Genomic DNA, 15,770 nt, shown 5'->3' on the forward strand with positions numbered 1-15,770 from the left:
CATGGCACCACAGACATTCCAGGTAGCATTAAGACACAGAAAATGTATGCTACAGCGATTGCAGGCTGTGCAGATTGGCAAAGTTACATCACATGTTGCTTTAGGCACAAGTGTGAATCATGCTTGGATCAATAGTAAAGATTACTCAGCATTACAGAAGCGGACTTTGAGGCACACCACACAGTCTCCTCCATCCCTCTGCTAACATTTTTACAGCCGTTGCCTTTTATTGGCTTGGTGAATTGTGTATGCACTATTGGTAAACATTCTAAATCATATGAAAGACCAGACATCAAAGTGTTTTTCTCCGCAATTAATAATGCCTTTGGTAATTATATTTGTTCTTGAAGTTCTTTATAAAAGACTATCCCATCATTATTTGTGGCTTCTTTATTCTCTGCCATGTTTGTGATTGTTTCATTGCAGGAGCATGAGATTACCCTATTATGCATAGTACCTCCCACCAACACTTGCCTTAAGATGGTTATTTTTTTCATATTTTCCTTCTATGTTTTGCAGTCTTTTCTGGCATTTTTTCCCCCTTGAAGTCTGGGAACAATGATAGAACTGACATGTGAAGAAACCTCATGAAATACAAATTCTAGTGACAGAACAAGATGTGATAAAAAGCAGATTTAAAACTTTCAATAATCCATTCTTTTAAAATTTTACAATCTCCAAACTTTGAAATATGATACGACATAGATCAGGCAAAAATATATCAGTCAAAAGAACATCTGGATTGCTCTTGGTCCCCTGCAAATGGAAGTAGATTAGCTAAATTATAGCCTTATCTGTTTATATTCTGCTGTAAAACATACATCAAACAGTATTTTACACATGAAAGATTGAGTTTATCAATTCTCCACTGCACCTCACAAAAATTCATGAGAAAGACTATACATGGTAAAGGTGTTTAAACTAGTAGAACATCTTCTAGAAGCCCTGTAGCCATGATGTAAGAAAGGATGTGAAGGTAAAGCAAGAAATGCCCACCCCTGATTTTTCTCACTCAGCAGAATTATCCAGGCTTAAAATATAAAACTTGCTGAAAACTTTACAATCTGAGAATGCTATACGAATTATGATCTTGGAAGGCTCCAACTGTGAAGGTATTTCCAAAATAGATACTGAAAGATGCAGGGAGTGCTAGTTCAAGTCTACTAAAAAGACCCCACCAAAACAACAAAAAAACCAAAATCAAGAACATAAACTTCAGGAAGAATTGTTCTCCAGCATTCAGTGAAGTCTACATCTATCTGTCTAACCATGTACTGCTGATACTGAGCACTAACATATAACAGTCTTTGCCTTTGTCTAGAAACACAATGGAGAGATAATAATGAATTTGGCATTTTACAGATTTCAATTAAAAACTGAGAGGCTTGTGAAGAGTTCCAGAAAATAGACAAAGGAACTTCGGCTGTTCTATGAGCTGCATCCTTGGGTTTTTTTAGTTTGTTTGCTTTTATGTTCTTTTGATAGGAGCCTCTTTAAGCATTTATTCTGTATAAGGGTGGCTGGAGAGGTTTTCTGACTCAGTTGACAAAGTACAGGAGTAATGAGGTCTGGAGTTTCTAGACAAGGACTGTCTCTTACCATGGTTGAAATCTGATGTTTGGCTCCATTAAAGTGAATGGAATTTCTGCCACTAGATTTAATGGGCCAAGATTTAGCCCAAAGTGTTTTCACAGTTCTCAGCACAGGGCCATTCCTGTCTCAGATAAATCCTTAGACTTATCTGAATATATTATTTAACATAAAGTAGTGCATTTTACAAGACTAACAAACCAGCACCCCCCGATGCAAAACTAGGGCCTCCTATCTTGTCATTCAGACGAAAACTGTCCATGTCCTACCTCTTCCTGAACACAAAACCAAAAGATTAAAAAGAGAATCTATGCAAAATAAATGTTTTGTTGAACTAAACTATCTAACACCTGGATAAAAAGTGAGAAAAATGATACTTTGTATTGTATTCTGAAAGTGCTCAAAGAGAACACTGAAGTTTCCCTGCTTTGCAAAATTTAGATGTAAATATTCAACCTGATGCTCTAGAAGTGCCTTCTGACTTGTGTTCCCATAATCAGACAAGTTTTTTCTGGGATCCAAAGAAGGAACATCTAAATAAAGGTTGAGATTTGCAGATGTCTAAGAGATCTAAACACTGCTTTTCCAAAGAATGAACATTAACATGAAACCCTTAGTCAAAATATTTTGAGTCCATTAAAAAGAAAACAAAAAACTTTTTAAATATACAAAGTATTAGACAAGAGACTAGTATTGGTAATTATTTCCTTTTCATTTCTTTTCTATATATTCTACAGAGAACAGAATTCTGAAGCTTGCATCACAAATGGGAAAGACAAGTCAGTTTACATAACAAACAACAGTGAAAAGGAATGTATCCAGGAAATTAGTCAGGAGGGGCATTTTTGCCCACCAGAGAAGAATTTCTCTTTACCAGTTATGATATCATGTAACAATCATAGAATCGTAGAATCATAGAATTGTTTAGGTTGGAAAAGACCCTTAAGATCATCAAGTCCAACTGCAAACCTAACTCTGCCAAGTCCACCACTAGACCAATAAGTGCCACATCTACGTCTGTTAAATATCTCCAGGAATGGTGACTCAGCCAGTTCCCTGGGCAGCCTGGTTGTTATGACCCAAGTGCAGGACCCGGCACTTAGCCTTGTTGAATCTCATACTATTGGCTTCGGCCCATTGATCCAGGCTGTCCGGATCCCTCTGTAGAGCCTTTCTACCCTCAAGCAGATCAACACTCCCGCCCAACTTAGTGTCATCTGAAAACTTACTGAGGGTGCACTGGATCCCCTCGTCCAGATCGTTGATAAAGATATTAAAGAGAACTGGCCCCAGTGCTGAGCCCTAGGGACCACTTGTGACCGGACGTCAACTGGATTTAATTCCATTCACCACCACTCTCTGAGCCCGGCCATCCAGCCAAGTTTTTACCCAGCAAAGCATAGACCCATCCAAGCCATGAGCAGCCATTTTCTCCAGGAGAATGCTGTGGGCAACGGTGTCAAAGGCTTTACTAAAGTCCAGGTAAACCTCATCCACTAAGCGGGTCACCTTGTCATAGAAGGAGATCAGGTTTGTCAAGCAGGACCTGCCTTTCATAAACCCATGCTGACTGGGCCTGATCACCTGGTTTTCCTTCATGTGCTGTGTGACGGCACTCAAGGTGATCTGTTCCATAACCTTCCCAGGCACCGAGGTCAGACTGACCATGCTTGTAGTTCCCCAGATCCTCCTTGCGGTCCTTCTTGTAGATGGGCATCACATTTGCTAGGTTCCAGTCAACTGGGACCTCTCCAATTAGCCAGGACTGCTGATAAATGATGGAAAGTGGCTTGGTGAGCAGATCCGCAAGCTCCCTCAGTACCCTTGGGTGGATCCCGTCCCGCCCCATAGACTTGTGTGCGTCTAAGTGCTGTAGCAGGTCACTCACCATTTCCTCTTGGATTATGGGGGGCTCATTCTGCTCCATCTTCCAGCTCAGCAGGCTGCGTCCCCCAGCCTTACTATTAAAGACTGAGGCAAAGAAGGCATTAAGTACCTCAGCCTTTTCCTCATCCTTGGTCACTGTGTTTCCCTCCCCATCCAATAAAGGATGGGTATTCTCCTTGGCCCTATTTTTGTTGCTAATGTATTTATAGAAACTTTTTTTTTTTTTAATGGCAGTAGCCAGATTAAGTTCTAGTTGGGCTTTGGTCCTTCTAATTTTCTCCCTGCATAACCTCATGACATCCTTGTAGTCCTTCTTATTGGCCTGTCCCTTCTTCCAAAGGTCATAAACTCTCTTTTTTTCCCTGAGTTCCAGTCAAAGCTCTCTGTTCAGCCAAGCCGGTCTTCCCCATTGGTTCATCTTTCGGCACATGGGGACAGCCTGCTCCTGCAACTTTAAGATTTCCTTCTTGAAGAATATCCAGTCTTCCTGGACTCCTTTGCCCTTCAGGACTGCCTCCCAAGAAACTCTATCAAGCAGGCCCCTAAACAGGCCAAAGTCTGCCCTCTGGAACTCCAAGGTAACAGTTCTGCTAACCCTCCTCCTTTCTTCTCTGAGAATCAAAATCTCTGTGATCGCTATGCCCAAGATGGCCTCCAACCATCACATAACCCACAAGTCCTTCTCTGTTCACGAACAACAGGTCCAGTGGGGTGCCTTCCCTAGTTGTCTCACTCACCATCTATGTCAGGAAGTTATCCTCAACACACTCCAGGAACCTCCTAGACTGTTTCCTCTCTGCTGTATTGTATTTTCAGCAGACATCTGGTAAGTTGAAGTCTCCCATGAGAACAAGGGATAGCGATCATGAGACTTCTCCCAACTGCTCATACAATATTTCATCTGCCTCTTCATCCTGGTTGGATGGTCTATAACAGACTCCCATCATGATATCTGCCTTATTAGCCTTTCCCCTGATTCTTACCCATAAACACTCAACCCTTTCATCACCATCGTAATGCTCGAGACAGTCAAAACACTCCCTAACATTCAGGGCTACCCCACCACCTCTCCCTCCTTGCCTGTCCTTTCTGAAGAGTTTATAGCCATCCATTGCAGCACTCCAGTTGTGTGAGTCATCCCACCATGTTTCCATAATGGCAACTATATCATAGTTTTCCAGCTGCACAATGGCTTCTAACTCCTCCTGTTTGTTTCCCACACTGCATGCATTGGTGTAGATGCCCTTCAGTTGAGCCATTGATCCTGCCACCTTTTGTGGGGGAGAAGTCCTAATTCCTATGTGACTTTTCTCAGGTGCTACTGTAGTTTCTTACACATCAACACATTTGCTGCCATGTGGATCTCCATCCCCTACCTCCACTGACATGGCAGACCAAATGACCTCACTAGCACACCGTCCCTCTAACATTGGTGTGCTGCGCCCAGGCTTCTCTCTAGTGAGCCTGGTTTTATCCCTTTCCCCCTTCAAATCTAGTTTAAAGCTCTTTCAATGAGCCCTGCTAACTCCTACGCAATGATCCTTTTCCCCCTTTGAGACAGATGTACCTGTGACGAAATGGGAAAAAGGACTTCACTGAGAGGTTCAAATTAACAATTTATTTGGACTTCACTCACAGGTCCAATACGCCACTATTGCAGGTTCTATGTGTACAATGGCGATTACACTATTGCAATTTAAAAGAAATTCGCGGAATACACTATTGCAACCTACAAGTGATCCCGAAAAGTAACAACACAAACCACAAGCGCGATAGATATTAATACCTTAAAAGAGTGCACCAATCATGATCTTAATAGCATGCCATATACCATACGTATGTTTCTTAATCACTTACCCTCTCTCTCAGGTAAGGTCGCTCAATCCCTGGGAAGTTACCCTGTACAGCATCCTGGACAAGGGGGGGGACGAATCTCCTACAGGCCAGCTGTATCATTGGAAGAGTCCCCATTTTTCTCCCCAAACCTTACGGTTTATATTTCCTGATTCTGTGGGGGTGCAGGATTATGCCTGAGTGGATTACACTATCTGGGATGTTTACCTCTGGTGGTGCGATGGCTAAGTCTCTGTTGCCAATTTTGTGATGTCTAGCACTCAAAGTCACGGGAATAGTGGTGGGATGGGACTCAGGGCATTTTATTTGTTAAGGGAGTTAAGGCTCCATTCGGTTTCGGTTCTTATTGTGATGCAATCTTGAGACAACCCCGGGGTTGAGATGAAGCTGAGTCGGATGACAACTCCCTGCATCTCACCTATTGTGCTCTGAAACCGGTTTGGCTGGGTGCTCCATTACAGTACCCTATCTTTTGCCAGCAGGCCTGGTGTTGTGTAGATCAACCCATGATCAAAAACCTCAGAATTCTGCTGGTGACACCAGGCTTTTCTTCACATCTTTAACCCTCATATTGGACCTTCTGTTCCCCTCAGGAGAGTCTCCTATGGCAATGATCCATATTTTTTTCTTTATGGAAGCGGTTTTGATGCAGGGTGTAGGCCGACTTAACCTTGGTGACACCTCCAACCTAGATGAACTATCGTCCTTGTCATTGTTTGGTTCTACTTGCAGAGCTTCCTACCTATTATGCCAGGGCACCTGGGAAGGTGGGGTAGTCACAGAGGAGAAGCACCTGCTGTACCAGGCAGGAACTTAATGCCATTGCCCCCTATCTGTTAAGTCACTGTGTTCTGCCAAGTGGAGAGAGGATAGGGAATCCTCCATATCATGTGTCCCGTCTGCCTGATGGGCCTGGCCCAGGGATGGTAGGGTGCAATTCCAGTAGTCTCTCTCTCGGACTCCCTGATATTCCTCAACTTACCTCCTCCCGGAGCTCTGTCACTAAGTGGAGGAGTTCCTCTACCTGGGCGCATCTCCCACAGATGTGCTCACTACTGCCATCTGAGCCTGAAGCCTGACACTGAAATAGCAGCGTGTTCCCATTGGAACTCTATCTGGGAAGCTGCGTCAGTGGTGGAGGCGTGACAGTGTGCTCCCCTCCCCCCCTGGAGCTTACCTTTTCCTATAACCCTGCTCAAGCGATAACCACCAGTGGCAGTCGTGATGGATATGTCTGATCAAAGTGGATTTGAGGGAGACAGATAACAACACAATAGCCAAGGGCTAATTTATGGCAATGCGCTCACCTAACCACAGTACTGGTCAATGTCCGACTCAAGCCAAATTTGGAAGGAAGTAACACATGCAGTCAGTATGTAATGAGTCAATCATCCTACCCCCATAAATATTGCGCAGCCCAAGAGCCCTTTGAGCTCTCCTGCATGGTATTGGGCTGCATGCCAGGATCTCCCCTTGAGTAGGGACGCCTCCAAGGCCTTGAGGTTGAGAGATTCCTTGCTGCAACAGATTCTTAGTAAGTGATTATTAGCATGCTAAACTTTGAAATCTTAGCTAAGTGATATAAAGGATTTATTGCACATCAATTATCCTTTAGACATAACCCATTGACCAAGTCTGGGACTAGGATTGGATCCAGTCACACCTAGACTCCTCTCTGAGGAGTTTAGAAAGCAAGGGGGTCCTTTCTGAACCGTGTGACTCAACGGTAGGGTCTCCCTGACAGTTTTGTCTGACACTGTCCTCTGTGCAGTAAATAACCAAGTGTATCTTGCCATCAAATCTTGTTAAACCACTGTCATGTTTACAATTGAACTTTGTTAACTCACTGTTTTATAACAATAAAGTATATTGTTGCTTTTCTCTTATGAGTGAAATGCATCACTCCATCTGCGACAGGCGGGTGCAGAGTTTAGAGTAGACATGGCCTTCTGCTGGGTGGATACCATTACTCCCTGTCTGAGTCAGCAGAGCTACAGCGCCCTTCCTGCACACCCTTCCTGCGCGCCCTTCTGCACAAACTGCCATGCAAACTGCCACACCACGCTCTTGCTTAAGTGCACCACCCTCTTTGCCCATCCTGTTCACAGTGCTTCTGGTTGCTAGTGCTCCCTAGGGGCTTTATACATGTGGGGTGGACTTGACCACTTGCTCCTGGCCCTACTCAAGTCTCATCAGCCCCTGTTGTGCAAGCTGTCTGGCAGCTCTCTTGGCTTCCCCTGAGGTTCCCTCAGTTCAGGAAACCTCCTGTATACCGCGCTACAGCACTCTGCTGCGGATTGTGCTGGCACTGGAGCTGCTCGCCTGAAAGCTCTCTGGTTTTTAAGTTCAGCATGTGTTTTCAATGCCTTATTTGCAACTGTTTTCTGAAATAATGATTTAGGGTCCTGCTTCTTTATTCTGCTTGTAGCATCATAGAATCATAGTCATAGAACTACAGAATAATAGAATCATAGAATAACTTAGATTGGAAGGGACCTCTGAAAGTCAACTAGTACAAACCTCCTCTGCAATAAGCAGGGACATCTCCACCTAGATCAGGTTGCTCAGAGCCCCATCCAACCTGACCTTGAATGTTTCCAGGGATGGGACATCTACCACCTCTCTGGGCAACCTGTTCCAGTGTTTCACCACACACATTGTAAAAAATTTCTTCCTTATATCTTGTCTAAATCTTCCCTCTTTTAGTTTAAAGTCATTACCCCTTGTCTTATCACAACAGGCCCTGCTAAAAAGTTTGTCCTTATCTTTGCTGTAGGCCTCCTTCAAGTATGGAAAGGCCACAAAAAGGTCTCCCCAGAGCCTTCTCTTCTCCAGGCTGAACAACCCCAACTCTCTCAGCCTGTCCTCACAGGAGAGGTGCTCCAGCCCTCTGATCATCTTCGTGGCCCTCCTCTGGACCCACTCCAACAGGTCCATGTCTTTCCTGTGCTGAGGACTCCAGAGCTGGATGCAGTACTCCAGGTGGGGGTCTCATGAGAGCAGAGGGGCAGAATAACCTCCCTCAACCTGCTGGCAACACTTCTGATGCAGCCCAGGATACAGTTGGCCTTCTGGGCTGTGAGTGAACACTACCTGCTCATGTCCATCTTTTCATCCACCAGTACCCCCAAGTCCTTCTTGGCAGCGATGCTCTCAATCCCTTCATCCCCCAGCATGTATTGATACTGGATGTTGCCCCGACCCACGTGCAGGACCCTGCACTTGGCCTTGTTCATCTTCATGAGGTTCACATGGGCCCACCTCTCAAGCCTGTCCAGATCCCTCTGGATGACATCCCGTCCCTCTGGCATGTCAACTGTACCACTCAGCTTGGTGTCGTCTGCAAACTTGCTGAGGGTGTACTCGATCCCATTGTCTATGTCATTGGTGAAGAGATTAAATAATACTGTTCCCAATATGAACCTGTGAGGGACATCACTTATCACTGATCTCCATCTGGACATTGAGCCGTTGACCACTACCCTTTGACCATTCAACTAATTCCTCATCCACCAAACAGTCCACCCATCAATTCCATATCTCTCCAATTCATAAAGAAGAATGTTGTGGGGGACCATGTCAAAGGCCTTATAGAAGTCCAGATAGATGACATCCGTAGCTCTTCCCTTGTCCACTGATATAGTCACTCCATCATAGAAGGCCACTAGGTTGGTCAGGCAAGGCTTTCCCCTTGTTATAGTTGAATTTTAAGACAAATCGAGTCCGAAATAGATTTATTAAATATTTATTAAGGTAGGAAAGCAAAAGCAGCGCTGGGCGGCCGGGGAGTCGCAGCTCCACCAAAGACTCGCAAATTCAGGCAAGCTAAACGACTCCTTTTATCTTCACAGAGGTCGATTGCAACATCTTCGGTACGCCCCTCAGCTTCTTCCGAGGGGCTTCTTGCTTGGGGCAATTTCGGTAAGATATCGTCACAGAATCAGCTTATACAATCTATTCTTTTCAGGGTTGATTGGTACAATGGCACACGTTAGCAAGACATTAACGGTTTAACATTCGCTCAAGGTAACACATTCTGATGACATTGTGGTTAAGCCTTTCTTGTCAAACAGGGTGTTCCCATGTTTGGTGTTGCCAGATAACATTGTGGACGTGTATCTTCTGGTTAAATAGGAAGTTCTCAAGACTGCTACAATGGGTTCGTTCCTCTTGCTTAACCTGTTTGATCAGCAAATTACCCTTAGTTACTTATTACAATCCCCCCTTTTTTTTATTTATAAGTGATTTGCTGATCAAACCTAGACAATACCTCACAAGCGGCATCTAATTCAGGATTTTCGTTTGGTATAATTTTCATTTCCAGTTCCGATTGCTTCATCAGCATTAGCTGCACTTTTTCTAACCTGCCTTTAAAAAAGGTTACAAGTTTATTAATGACACAGGGTCCAAAAGTCAGAGCCAATAGTAACATTATGAGGGGTCCCGCCAAAGTAGAAATTAAGGTAGTCAGCCATGGTGACCAAGATTCATACCAGGAGGACTGAGCCTCTCGTTCCCGTTTTCTTTTCTCTAATCCTTCTCTCAGCTTAGCTAACGAATCTCTTACTACCCCTGTATGGTCAGCATAAAAGCAACATTCTTCACCTAGGGCAGCGCATAATCCTCCCTTTTGCATGAACAAAAGGTCCAATTGAAGGGTTGATGTTTATTTTCTAAAGTCGTGGTAATTAATACCATTAATAGGATACCAGCTTTCATTTCCCCCACTGTTCAGTACCTCTCTGCCTTCCTCGTCTACTCTTTTGCGGAGAGCAACGGGATATTAATATCTTCTCGGCAGCAGCAGGTAGTCTTCAGGGGGATTTTGCTGTTATCCTGTCAATAATTTCCAAGGTCTAAAGAGTTAGTTACCTCTCAAATATATTTCCACCTGTTTGGTTGTTGTGCCCGTTTCCAGGCAAATCTTATAACACACTGTCTTAAAACTCTATACCAGTCTGTTTCATATATTTCCCAAAGCTCGGGTATTGACAATTCCCACCCACAAAATAATTTACGAATCTCTGCTTGAGCCCGTTGTTCCCTGGTATGTGTCAAATTATTGCGACATTTCATACAATAAGGTTGTCTCTTAAATGAAACACAGGACCATTCTTTATCGCAATTTAAACATCGGCAAACAACCCAACATAAATGTCCGGAAGTGGGGTGTTTCACGCAGGGTATTCTACGGAGATCTCCTATACTGGGCGATTCAGGTATTTCTGTCTCTGTTTCACAGCAAAAAGGAAAAACCTGAGGAGTTCCTGTCAGTTTGTATAATCCAGCCCCCCCCGTTTGGTCAGGTATTCTCTCCTCACTCCAAGGTGCAAAATATACTTTTCGTAGGGTATTTCCAGGTGGTATTTGGAACCATTGATGTAAACTATTTCTTGCTTCCCTTCTGGAGTGGTTCATTTACCGGTCTCGTTTTTCCTTATCTTCATTCGGAGGTCTCCTGGTTCTGACGTTACGGTCCACCTTTCTGGGAAGATAGGTCCCTTAATTCTGCTGGCATGAGTCCATCCTTTTTCTGCTGTCCGTACAGCCGTATCTGTGGTAAGTAAAACAACAAAGGGTCCTTCCCAACGGGGTGTTAGGGAGGTTTCTTTCCAGGTTTTGATTAATACCTGGTCTCCAGGCTGGATTTGGTGTATGGAAATGTCCAAGGGAGGTCTTTGTACTACCAAACCCTTCTTTCTTAGTTCCTGTCTCCTTCTTGTAAGTTCTAAAATATATTCTGTTAAAATTTTATCCTCGACCTTTGGGTGCTCTACTAATAATCCAAAGTCATAAGGCATCCCATACAACATTTCAAAGGGGGATATACCAGTATCTGTCCTAGGTTGAGTTCTAATGTAAAGTAAGGCCAGCGGTAGACATTTAGTCCAATTCATTTTTGTCTCCACCATAAGTTTGGTTAGGTGTTTCTTTATTTCCCCATTCATTCTTTCTACTTTCCCGGAACTTTGTGGGTGCCAGGGAGTATGGTATTCCCATTTTGTACCGAACAATTCAGTTGTTTCTTTAATTATTTTGGATGTAAAATGTGGGCCTCGGTCTGAGTCAATTACCGCAATAGTTCCATACCTCGGAATAATTTCTTCCAAGAGGATTTTAATAACTGTCTTTGCAGTAGCCCTTATCACTGGGAAGGCTTCTACAAAGTGCGTAAGGTGATCAACCAAGACTAATAAATACTGATATCTCCCAACCTTCGGTAATTCAGTAAAATCCACTTGTATTTTCTCAAAGGGCCTTTTAGCCAGTTCACGACCCCCTTGAACCTTCTCCCTAAGTTGTCGTTTATTCACTTTGTGACAGGTTAAACATCCCTCTAAGATCCTTTTGGCTAATCCGTATATTCCGATGCAGGCATATTTTGTTTCAAACTGATCCACTAAAGCCTGAATTCCCCAATGGGTTTTATGGTGTAATTTATTTAGTATTCCTCTGGCTAATCCCTTTGGAAGAATTTCCCTACCATCTGGTAGCAGCCATTTATCACCATCTCTTTTTGCTCCAATTTGTTTTAGCTTATCCAATTCTTGGAGAGTGAAAGTCTTCTCTATTTTTAGCCTCTCAGGTTCCTCTCCCAAGGTCTGAACCATTAACAGGGCAGCCTGTTTTGCCTCTGCGTCGGCTAGATTGTTTCCTCTTACTGTATGGGTTAGTCCCTTCTGATGTCCTTTTACATGGACTATGGCTATCTTTAGTGGACCTCTTAAGGCCTTTAAAACTTCTTGGATTAGTTTTTCATGGACTAATCCCTTTCCCTGGGTGTTAATTAAGCCCCTCTCTTCCCAAATTTTTCCAAAGGTGTGCACCACCCCAAAGGCATACTTTGAATCTGTATAAATGGTTCCAATTTTATTTTCTAAAAGTTTTAATGCTCTCATCATAGCATATAACTCACATGCTTGTGCGGACCAAGCTTTATTTAATGGTCCTGACTCTTTTATCTGAAAGGTATACCCGTCCACAATAGCATATCCCGATTTCCGTTGTCCTTCAACCACTCGTGAGGAACCATCCACAAATAATTTCTCCCCTTCGCCTAATTCATCTTCCTCTAAATCCTCCCTTATCTTAGTTTGCAAATTTATTAGTTGGAAACAGTCATGTGTCAAATCTTCCCTAGGTTCCCCATATAAAAATTGGGCAGGATTCTGAACAGAGGTGGTTTCCATTTCTAACCATGGGGAGTTAATCAAAATTCCCTCATATTTTAGTAATCGACTGTCTGTAAGCCACTTATCAGCTCGTTGTTGCAATACTCCTCGAATGTTATGGGGGGTGTATACCTTTAGTTCACCTCCTAAGGTGACCTTTCCAACTTCTTCTACCAATAATGCAGTGGCCACTATTGCTTGTAAACAAGTGGGCCACCCGCGGCTTACAGGATCTAGTATTTTAGAATAATATCCTACAGGCTTTCTCTGCCCTGCCCACCCTTGGGTCAGAACCCCATAAGCTGTCTCGTTATCCACATTGATAAAAAGTTGAAAGGGTTTACGGATATCGGGTAAACTGAGGACAGGTGCTTCCACCAGGTTTCTTTTCACGTTCTCCCAGCGCTTCTCATCTTCAGGGGTCCATTTTACTAACCCATTTTTAGTTAGCTTTTCGTGCAAGAATTTTACTTTACTGCTGTAATTTTCTATCCACTGTCGACAATACCCTAACAATCCCAACAGCTGTCTTATCTGTCTTTTATTAGTGGGCGCTGTTAGGGATAAAATTCCTTTCACTCTTTCGGGATCTAATTTCTTGTGTCCCTTTGTGAGCCAATGTCCCAAATATTTTACCTCTTCTTCAGTGAACTGCAATTTGGACTTAGAAACCTTTAACCCCTTGAGGCCCAAAAAGTTTAATAATTTGATGCTCTCATTTCTGACTTCTTCTTGAGTTTTTCCTGCAATCAATAAATCGTCTACGTATTGAATCAGGATTAATCCCTGACTTAATTCGTAGGATTCCAATAATTGTTCCAGAGCTTGTTCAAACAAATTTGGGGATTCTGTGAATCCCTGGGGCAAAACAGTCCACCGTAATTGTTGTTTTCTATGGGTTCTGGGGTCCTCCCACTCAAAAGCAAAATAGTCTCTACATTCTTCTTCTAAGGGACAGGCCCAAAAAGCATCTTTTAAATCTATAACACTATACCATTTATATTCTGGACTTAACCGATTAAGTATAGTGTGTGGGTTAGCCACCACAGGGAACCGGGTAATGGTTCGTTCGTTTATGGCTCTCAGATCTTGTACTAAGCGATAAGACCCATCCGGCTTCTTTACGGGCAATATGGGAGTGTTGTGAGGAGACATACAGGGTTCTAAAAGTCCTTGGACCAAAAGTCTCTCAATTACTGGCTGCAACCCTTCTCTCCCTTCTCTGGAGATGGGATACTGTTTTATCCTAATTGGCTGGTCTGGGTCTTTTATAGAGACTGTGATCAGTTTGATATTTAATTTTCCCACCGATCCAGGGCTATACCAAGTTTCTGGATTAATCTTGGCTTCATCTTCAGCGGTTAATAAGCATAACTTTACTTTTAACATCTCTTGGTCTACTTCCAAATTAATTCCTAATTCCACCATCAGGTCTCGTCCCAAAAGGTTATATTCAGCTTCTGGGACCAATAAAAATGTTCCCACCCCATCTTTATTTGGGGCTTCTATTGCTACATTCCTTATCAGGGGCACCTTGAAAGGTACCCCTTTTGCACCAATTACTTGGAGTTTATCCTTTGATTCAACACATCCAGATGGTAACTTTTGGACGGTTGATCTTTCGGCACCCGAGTCCACGAGGAACTCGAACACTTCGTGCTGAGGACCCAATTTCAATTTTATCAAGGGCTCGGTAACCTTAGGGGTCCCCAGCAAATAGAGCCCCTGAGCCCCCTAATCTTCCTTAAAAATCTCCTCATCCTGCATTCTTTTCCGACAATTTCTCTGCAGATGTCCCTTCCTGCAACAATAAAAACATTCTATGTCCTGCGAACCAAATCTCCTTCTTCTCGGTTCTACTGGGCCCTTCCAGGGACTTTCTCTTCTCTTTCCCTGACTTTGCCCTTCCCTTACAGCAGCCATCAGGATTCTGGCTTGTTTCTTCTGACTTTCTTCTTCCCTTCTCACATACACCTTCTGAGCTTCTCGTAGTAACTCATCTAACCCCCTCTCCTGCCAGTCTTCTACTTTCTCTAACTTTCTTCTTATATCTGTCCAAGATTTAGCTACAAATTGAGTTTTCAGCAGGGCTTGACCCACTTGGCTATCGGGGTCTAACCCAGAATATAGCTGTAAACTCTTTCTCAATCTTTCCAGCCATTCGGTGGGGGTTTCATCTTTCTTCTGTTGTTCATTAAAGGCCTTATTGATATTTTGCCCTCTAGGTACAGAATCCCTAATCCCCTGAATTATCATATCACGGAGATCAACCACGTTATTTCTATGTGCGGGGTCTTGATTGTCCCAATTGGGCCTCTGTAAGGGCCATTTTACATCCCCGGCGGGACCGTGCTGATGCCTCTGATCCCAGTGTCTCATGCCTGCCATTCTGATCATTCCTCGTTCTTCGTTTGTGAACAAGATCTTTAAAATAGACTCCATCTCGTCCCAAGTATAAATGTTAGGCCCGAGGAATTGATCAAAACGTTCTGCTACCCCTAATGGGTCCTCTAACAAGTGTCCCATTTCTTTCTTAAATTCCCTCACATCCCCGGAGCTGAGGGGTACAGATACAAATCCAACTCCGGGTTGTGGTCCCCCCATAGCAGTCTCCCTTAAGGGATACAATAAATTTTCCTCCCTTCTTTCTCTGATTTGACTTCTAGTTATTCTTCGATTAGAAGGAGGAGTCTCTTCCTCAGGTTCTGTAGGTGCTGTTGGAGGGAGATCTTGCTCAGGACCTTGTGGTGGCGGAGGAGGGGGGGACATAGGGTGGGGGGGACACTGGAGGTTCGTCTATGTCCCACCTTTTCTTTTTATCATTTTTCTTTTCCTTTAATGGAAACAAATTAGCGGCCTGAGCCGTGCTCAGGATCCATAAAAAGGCATATTCACTCTCCTCCTTACTAGACAGTCGTTTGTTGTTAACGTATATGTTTAATTGTTGGCATATCCAATCCTCTAAGGATCCATGAATTGGCCAATATAAATCTTTTCTTATCTGTTTTCCTCCCCATATTTCCATACAATAATAGACCAATTTCTCCTTGGATTTCCCTTTTAGGGAAGGGGAACTATCCCAATATCGAATCATTAGGCCTAATGGGCTATCTTGGGGTATATCAGGGAGCCCACCCCCACCCCGTATCTTCTGTATGGAACCAGAAGCCTTACTTTTCTTCTGTCCCATCTTCCGGGAGTGCCTTCTCTCACTCAAGTTTCACTCGCTTCCCTCCGTTCGTGGCCCACGCCCTCGCGGACAATGGG

Source organism: Numenius arquata, chromosome W, assembly GCF_964106895.1.
Source record: "Numenius arquata chromosome W, bNumArq3.hap1.1, whole genome shotgun sequence".
Lineage (NCBI taxonomy): Eukaryota > Metazoa > Chordata > Aves > Charadriiformes > Scolopacidae > Numenius > Numenius arquata.